Source organism: Lathyrus oleraceus, chromosome 7, assembly GCF_024323335.1.
Source record: "Lathyrus oleraceus cultivar Zhongwan6 chromosome 7, CAAS_Psat_ZW6_1.0, whole genome shotgun sequence".
In the NCBI taxonomy this organism is placed as follows: domain Eukaryota; kingdom Viridiplantae; phylum Streptophyta; class Magnoliopsida; order Fabales; family Fabaceae; genus Lathyrus; species Lathyrus oleraceus.
The window spans coordinates 99,076,085-99,085,030 of record NC_066585.1 but is presented as its reverse complement, the minus strand read 5'-3'; the positions used below and the strand labels follow the sequence as shown (position 1 = coordinate 99,085,030).

Below are 8,946 nucleotides of genomic sequence, written 5' to 3'. Positions count from 1 at the left end.
GATAATCCTCAGGTTTCGGTGCCAATCTAGAAAATTTGTCCCAGACAATTTTTCTTTGTCAAGGATCGATCGCAAGATGTTGTTAGAGGTGTTTGTTGTCATGGTAATCTACATAAGAATTAATGAAAATATAAGTATCATTGACATATTTAATTAGGCCTTTAATTAAATATGCTCCCACTATTTTACTCAAAATAAATGACCCTCATCATTTGATTCAGAAAATCCCGTTGGAAGATTTTCTAGTGGGTCGAGATCCATGTTTCACTTCGTTCTAAGTCCGCGTAGGCGGATTACACAAAACTAGGTTATTTAGGTAGGAACTCCTTCCAATTGTATCTCATACAACTCTCGAAAATTTCAGTTGGGTGAATAACTCCTTATTCCAATCCATCATATGGATTATTCCCAACTCTTGCTTCTAAACATATATAATCATATTATAATTTGTTTAGTTAAGTTTGACCCATTATTTTAACAGTTGGATATTACAATTATCCCATCGCACCTTACTAATTATAGAACATGCACCTCGCGTAGGCGAAACTTACATTATCCGATACTAGTCTTGATGAGTGTTAAAGCTTGGAAAACATAAACTTAATATTTAATTTGAGGGAATTGTAATTTTTCTGATCTCACCGGCTTGTTTATCATATAAACCGTCTCTCACATGCATCAACATACATTCACATGCATCAACATACATACATACATAATGAAACAGTTATGGCCCCTAGCGCAATTGTTCTCCCAAGCCAATGGGAGAACCTAAGCTAACTTAACAACGATCTAAGCTTCTCCAAGCAAGATCTTCAAGGTTGTCCTCTTTTGGCACTAACTTCTTTGCTTTCTTCATATCATTACATTACATAAAGAAACTCGTTTTACATACGAGGGAGTGAGATGAGAAAAGAAGTTACATTTGGGAGATTAAGAGAGAGGCACGACACACAGGTCGTATTTTAAAACCCAAATCAGAATAAAGGAAAACTAAGGCCATAACCGATCACCACAAGACAATAATAAACACTTTATTATTATTATTATTATTATTATTATTAATTCCTTTAATTAATTAAAATCAAATTAAATTTCGACGACCGATCACCACATTTTAATGAACAATTCATTTAAAATCGATGTTGCTTTTTGTATCAACACTTGATACTTTTAAAGCACTCAGTTAGCCGAACGGGTGAAAATTTCCTTGCGTTAACCGGTTAACCATATACGTTAACCGGTTAACACTGTTTGAAATCTAAAAAAAATTGTTTTCTACCTTGCGTTAACCGGTTAACCAAATGCGTTAACCGGTTAACACTGTTTGAAAATGTCTTGGAAAACTGTTTTCCGCCTTGCGTTAACCGGTTAACCAAATGCGTTAACCGGTTAACACTGTTGAAAAACTCAAAAAAAAATTATTTCGTATTTTGTTAACCGGTTAACCATACGCGTTAGCCGGTTAACACTGTTCCAAAAAAGTGTTTAGAAAGCACAACTCTTGTGCAGTCACAACCCCAATCGCATAACTCTCTGACAACACAACCCTTGTACCGTCACTAACCCTGATGCACCAATTTCAGACTGTCAAACACATCTCGATTGTGAATTCAGTATGATTGATCAACACGTCATTGCTTCACCATACTAATGTCGGATCAAGAAGCAAACGACCATTGATCGCTCAAAGGAAAACAATCATTGAGTGTTTGAATGAACAAAACGAGAACACTATATCATATATAATGTATTTTGCATCAGGATTACATATATCATATATATATAACTTGATCGATCTCAATTTAATCTTTGATTCATTCTGTCTTTAATCATATTATTACAGAACAAAAACAATTATCAGATTCATGGTTTCGTAACCAGGCTCTGATACCACTGAAGGAGGATTGCCATCCAAGGCGCAGCGGAATTTAAAAATTTCTCCATTTAATGATCCTTACGAATGGGTATGATCAGTGATAGAATCGTTACCTCTTGTGGCGATTCAAACCTTTGGTGCAGATCTCTTGTAATGATCAAAACCTTGGATACAAATCCACGGAGCGATCACGAACGTTGAACGATGACAACGTCTCTACTCAGTCCACACGAACAGATTCCTTCAATCTCAGTGCTAGCTGGTACGAATGAAGGCTTTGAGTGAGAGAGAGAGAGGGAAACGAAACTCCAAGTCTTCACTTGAGTTTGAGTCTGAGTGGAGTAACAATGCTTCTACCCAAGGGGTTCTATTTATAGAACCACTTGTGTGGGCTTCAAGCTAAAAAGTCCACTTAAGTGTATTTTGGCCCATATCTCATAATATGCCAAAATCACTTAAGTATATGGTACCTTACCATATTTCGTCTCCCACTTAAGTGCACCGTACCTTACGGTGTTCCTTAGTTACTCTATTTCTCATCAATCCATCCTTTGTGTGTGACCCTGTAGGTTTTCGCGACGTTGGCAATTATATAAATCATGCATTTAACATAATAAACAGTGAGCGGTATCTAGCAACACATCACTGCTACCCAAGTCACGAAAATGTCATGTGATCTGACAAAACCTCCTGTGATAATAATTATGTGTATAATTACCCCTTTGCCCTTATGTCTATATTGAACACAAGGTATAGACCGTGTCACCCTTGTCCAGTTCAATATTGGGCCCATAGACATTTATCCTGTTACGCAGGATGGGCAAATTCCATCTAGGACACTCATGTCCCTCAGCATGCTTTGTGGAGTACCCATCAACTGTCTTTATGGTTATCCAGTTACGAACAATGTTGGATCAGCAATAAAGCACTCGACTCTACATCTAGGATCCATAGTGGTTTCAGGTTGAAGAGTGGTATACACTATTATCACCATGAGAATAACTTATGACACCTTGCATAACTTTCTATATAGTATTCTCACAGTGGGTCAATCCGGTATAAATATTACTCCTAATATTCATACCTATGTTTAAGACTTGATAACTCTTTATCCATGATCCATGAGATGTGATCATCAGTCTACAAACATAATAGTCTTAATGCTTTAATGTTATCCCACTTCACATTAAAGCTCGACTACGGATACTTTAAGAATAGTGTCCTTATGTTTAATGTGTTCTCATGATTAAGTCACATTTAATACATTAAACGGACTATCTATTCCAGGGACTTTATTAAACAACCATAATAAATAAAAAGCCTTTTATTATTAATAAATAATTCGATACAAGTACCAAAAGTATTGGCTTCTTGGGCTTACACCAACATAACCGATTTCTAGTGTTTTATTATTGGATGAATTATTTTAATATGTTTTAAATTTAAAATTTCTAATTTAAACATGGTTTTAAATGACGTGGTGGAATTTTTTTATTTTTGGTCAATAGTTTATTTGCCACGTCATAATTGAACATGCTACATAACCAAATATGAATTGGGGACCAAAAAAATCCAGAATATTCATAGCAAGGGACTTAAAACCTGGTTTTTTTAAAGGAGGACTAAAATTTTAGAAAAAATAAAGAAAGGGGAGTAAAACTGCATTTAGCCACATATATTTTATCCTACAAAATTAGGATTTTTTAATTATGTGTTATCATATTTTCACAATTTGTAAGAATAGTTAATGCGGGTTGAAGTTAGTGATGATTAAATAAAGAGTCGCATCTATATAAATTAACTTAGTGTATATTTGAATAAAGTGTCAATACCACATTCTTCAAGTGTTAACTTATGGGTTAATGTAATTTTTTATATGATTTGATTATGTTATGCATGAAAATTATAATTGATTGGTGATCGACATATATGAATTGTAACATTGGACTTTAATTTCTGATGTGATGGAAGAGAGGTTGACCTGCAAGGTTAGCACTCAAACGCCTAATTTAGTATGAGAGTAAGATGAGATGAATGAGATTTAAATTCAAAGTACAAGAGAAATGACGCGTCTCTCCCTTCTTGATTTATTGGTGTGGAATGCAGAGTTCCATTTGATTGATCTTGGGAGGAGATCACTTGCACTCTTGACTAGGATAACATACATGTTCTGCATGTGATGGTGGATCATTAAACTATTTGAGGCATAATAACTGGGGATTTTAGCTAGCATAAAAATGTTTCCCCCTAAGCCTTTGTCTCTACTCTATAGGGTGAAGCCTTTGCTCTATTTGTATTCCACTACCGGTTATTACTCAGCTAGTGTAAAAAATCACTTAAATGTGTCTTTTGCTTTAGATGCGTTTTCATAATCTTTATCATGATGACCTTTGGGAACTAGAGTACTCGAGTGTCTTTCTGAGGAAATCTGGATCATTAATAATGCTTATCCCATTTGTTTTAGTGAGACGTTGCACGATCTTTTTAGCATAGTTACATGGTTTGTTTATTCATTACCCTTGTTCCTTCGTGCTATGCATTCTCGCAACAAACATGTTCTGCGCGAGAATAAGATGATGATCAGAACGTTGAACTTTGAATTTGGTGTTACAACAGACCTTGATTCTGATGCAGTGGTGAAGCTAACCTACAAGATTAGCACTATAACACCCAAGTTAGTGTTTGAGTAAAAAATGGAATTTTGAATGAGAGAGAAGTTACCTTTAAATGATGTGTTTTTCTTTCTTATATAGAGGTGTTTGTTTGTAACTGAATTGGGAAGGGACCTTGCAAAATACGGCGTGACATAGAATTGATTTGATGGCTCTGATTACGTCGTCTTTCCCCTGCTAATTATGGACCATCGTTTGGTCTATAGTTACTATGTTTTGATATGTCTTGGGCATTAATCCTGATTTTCTACCAGGCCATTACGGTCGGCCCATAACAGTTGCCTACAAGCTCTTGTCTTTTTTACAACAAAGAAATGAACTTTGTAATTGTTGGCACTTGTGTTTTATATATATATATATATATATATATATATATATATATATATATATATATATATAATATATATTATATATATATATATATATTATATATATATATATATATATATATATATATATATATAGATAGAGAGAGAGAGAGAGAGAGAGAGAGCGAGAGAGAGAGAGGTAGAATAAATGACATGTGCCCCCATGCTCTGATCATTCACATGATTTCTCTAAGGAGCTATAACGGAAACTCGATGGTTGTGAAGAGATATCGACTGTTTGTAGTGGGGTATGATCGTATGACTTTAATTTGTTTGGGGGAAGTCATACAATTTTTTAAAAAGACTTCATCCATATGCTTTTTTCACGCTTCTTAATTTGTTGAAAGCTTTCTTATTTTGGTTGTTTTTTTATCTCAAAGGTTTTGGGTGTTTTGATCTAATCATATATATGTGTGTTGATTTCTTATTCGCATTTTGAGATTTAGCTTTCTCATCTTCTCTTTCATCTTTTAGGATTTCCCTTTCTTCCGGTGCTCATTTTCTCACATAATATCGCGTTGCATTTAGTTTTAACCTTGTAACCACGGTCATTTCTTCTGTGTCCACTAAGAGAGTTGTTATAGACATTTCTAGAGTTTGGGTTAGTTTAGATATTTCAGGCATTGCCTCTTACTTCTCTCGAAATGGTACCTTTTCTTAGGAGATGATATATGTTGGTCCACCTGTGGATTTTTTTGTTCTTCGTCCAACTGAAGATCAAACGATTTGTGGCCCTTACAATGGGTGTGTTATCCCACTTCACAAATACCCAGTTTCCTTTATCTGATATCGCCTTCCTTTATACAAGTTTGAAATTGATGTCTTAAATCATTTGTTGGTTGCTTATTCACAATTACATCCCATGAGTTAGGATTTCATTAAGGTTTTCTAACATTGGTGGAAGTATAAAGGCAGTAAACCGACTTTGACCTTATTATTCCACCTGTTTGGGGTACATAGTGGTTCTAGATCCGCATATGGATCTAGCATTATTTCCTTTCGGAAATATACAAAGTATTTTGAACCTTATCCTGACAGTGTAAAGAGTTCCAAAGATAGTTTTTTATTGGTGGTCCCTTTTCATCCAAGAGGCCCATTAAAATATATGTATTTTGGAACCGAATAATTCTCTTTTACGAATGGAAATGTGATTGAAATTCGAGTATCAGTGCAAATTAGTGCTCATGAAGGTTGCATCATTTTATTCCAAGTTATGTGTATGTATGAGGAACATTGAGAAACTTATATGGAAACAAAGGTGACAATGTTAAAGCATTTTAAAAAAACTAGAAAAGTTGTAGCTGCAGCTTTAAATCAAAGAAATTTCATCCCTAAGTACCAAAAATTTCCCAACATCAGTAGATTCCTAAAATCCCATAAGTTTTATTTTTTTCCCAACAAAGAGTACTAGCAAAAAAGACATCCATAATGCGAGAAGAGTTTCCTCTTATTGACACTAATTTGAGAGCAACGTCGAAAAGTTATCTTTCTCAATGATGGCCTTGAAAATACCATCTCGTCGACAATATTAGGAAGCAATTTAGAACAATACGCCAAATTGATCTTTCTAAGCTGCGTGCAGTGCTTTACCACATGCATAATTCCCTCTTTTGTAACATCTCTACAATTCCTTAGTATCAGTTGCAAAAGTCCAGAACAATTCTTTGAGATCACATAAAGTGTTTTATCGTCAACTCTTGTACATGACAAGCTCAACACCTTCAATTTAGGAACTTCAAAATTCATTTCATGGAGCTTTACCTGTGAGCAATCTAAGTTCAAATCTCTAATCTTACAACATCTCCTTAAAACTTGACAAATACCTTCTCCAGATATTTTATAGCAACCCATCAAACCAAGCACCTCTAAATTGGGAAAAATGGAAGCAAACATTTTAATGCTTTCATCTCTTAGTTCGTAATTACAGGCCAAATGGAGAGACTTTAATGGAGGGCTTACAACAGAATCCTTGAAAGAATTGAAATTTACTATATTCACTCTCCCAATATTTGTGTATTCCATTTTGATCTCACCGAGTAAAGGACTGTTCCTAACAAGTGAAAACAAGGCTGATTCTGTGAGCCTCATACAACTACTAAGGTTTATAGAGACTAAATGACCAAAAAACAAGACAAGTTCATAACATGTTGATCATTCAAAAAATCAGCACTTTGAAGATCCAAATGTTGTATAGATTGACACTTGGATAACAAACAAAAGATTCAAGCATAACTATATCCACGAGAATATTGGAGGACAAGCTTTTTCAAAGGAAGACATCTGGTTGCAATAGAGGAAAACAATTCATCCGTGATGCGTGTAAATGACAAATCAAGACAAGTTAAGTCCTTCAAACTCACGAGAGAGTCAATGAAGTATGATCTAATGTAATCATTGTTTGACATACAATTAATTGATAGAGACTTTAAAGTTGGTCTCTCACGGATGGCAGAAGCAATGCCGTGATGAGTTAATAGTGAGCAGTTCCACAATGCAACATCTTCAAGAAACTCAGAATTCTTACATACTTGTAAAAGCCATGTATCGGTCATATATGTATGGATACGACCATAGAAATTAACTTTGCGCAGCTTAGGAAATACCATTGAAATATCAGCATTTAGCTTAAAATTGATACTGTTACCTAAGTCAAGTTCGTGAAGGGGAGGAAAGCACCGAGAGATAAGAAGCAAGTCAGCAGTAGAGAGAGAAGCAATGTTGCAACAAATGAGAGAGGTTAGAGTTGTAATCTTTTGTGAGAAAGCTCTCAAGTCGCGTGCTGGAATGTTGGGTTGGTTGGAGAGATTAAGCGAAGTGAGTTTCAATGGAAAACGAGAGATTTGAACGAGAAGGTTGTTGATGAGACCATAGTAACAGGAGAGGTCGAGGTAGATGAGATTCATGAACCTTGGAAAAAGGCGAGAGAGTAAATGGCAGGTTGGATTCCATATAGTGAGAGAGAGGCGTAGACGGTTGGTAATGGAGAGAAATTGCTTGTTAACTATGGAAAGAGATTTGAAATAGGAACGGTTGTCGTCATCGTCGTCATTGAAGATGAATTTGAAAACATATTCCCAGCAATAATCATCTAAATATAAATCTTCTGAAACTCTTTACTGCCGAGTTTGGAGAGAATTTTTCTTACGTTTCATGTTGATAACTAGAGTTACTATGAACGATTAGTGCAGCCACTGGTTTTATTTCTGTATCGACGTAAAGCCAGCAGGTTTAAGGGTTTAGGTTTCTGAGTGCGTTAGGAAATAGGTTAAATAACAAATTATTGTAACAGATTAAAAATATTCTTTCTCCAATTACCCACTTTTCCCTTTAAAAAATACCTAACTACTCACTTTCTCTACTTTTACCTTTTTATTTAAAAAATAATAAATTATATGAAGCAACCGAAAATTCAATAGGCGGTCCTTTTTTCATTTTACTTTATTTTATTAATTAAATTGTTATAAATATTTGTTCAATTATTCTATTATCTAACAATTGTATTTATTTAAATAAACTAATAATGATTAAGATATAATTATATTATTTTTTTATATAAAACAAAATATATGCAATTTTAATTATCATATATTTGACCAAAATTTAATTTATATTATATTTTAAGAAACAAAGTATTAGATATGTTATCTTTTAAAAGTAATGATAATTGATTGAAAATATATAGCTTTTGAGAATCAAAACATAGATCTATCATATGCATCTACATGTAGCAATTTATTTATTTATCTACTACTAAAAAAATATTATAATAAAATATGATATCTTTAACTTTTCATTGGAACATTGTTTGGATACATTTTTTACCTCATTTTTTCCCCTTATGAAGAATCCTAAAAATGTGTTTCACCTCATTTTGAAGAATGTTAGTAACGTTAGTTATAAAATGTGTTTTAGGGTTTGTGGTCCTTTGTCGTTTAGGGATTGTGGTCCCTCTTTAGTCATGATATTTCTTCGTTTGTAATGTATTGCTTATGGTCCCTCTCTCATTCTGACTCATATTTATTATCTA

The 8,946-nt window shown here is 34.1% G+C and overlaps 1 pseudogene; it reads right to left on the bottom strand.

The window, feature by feature from the left end:
• Positions 1 to 6,274: 6,274 nt before the first annotated feature.
• Positions 6,275 to 8,746, bottom strand: LOC127102227 (uncharacterized; annotated as a pseudogene).
• Positions 8,747 to 8,946: the final 200 nt, after the last annotated feature.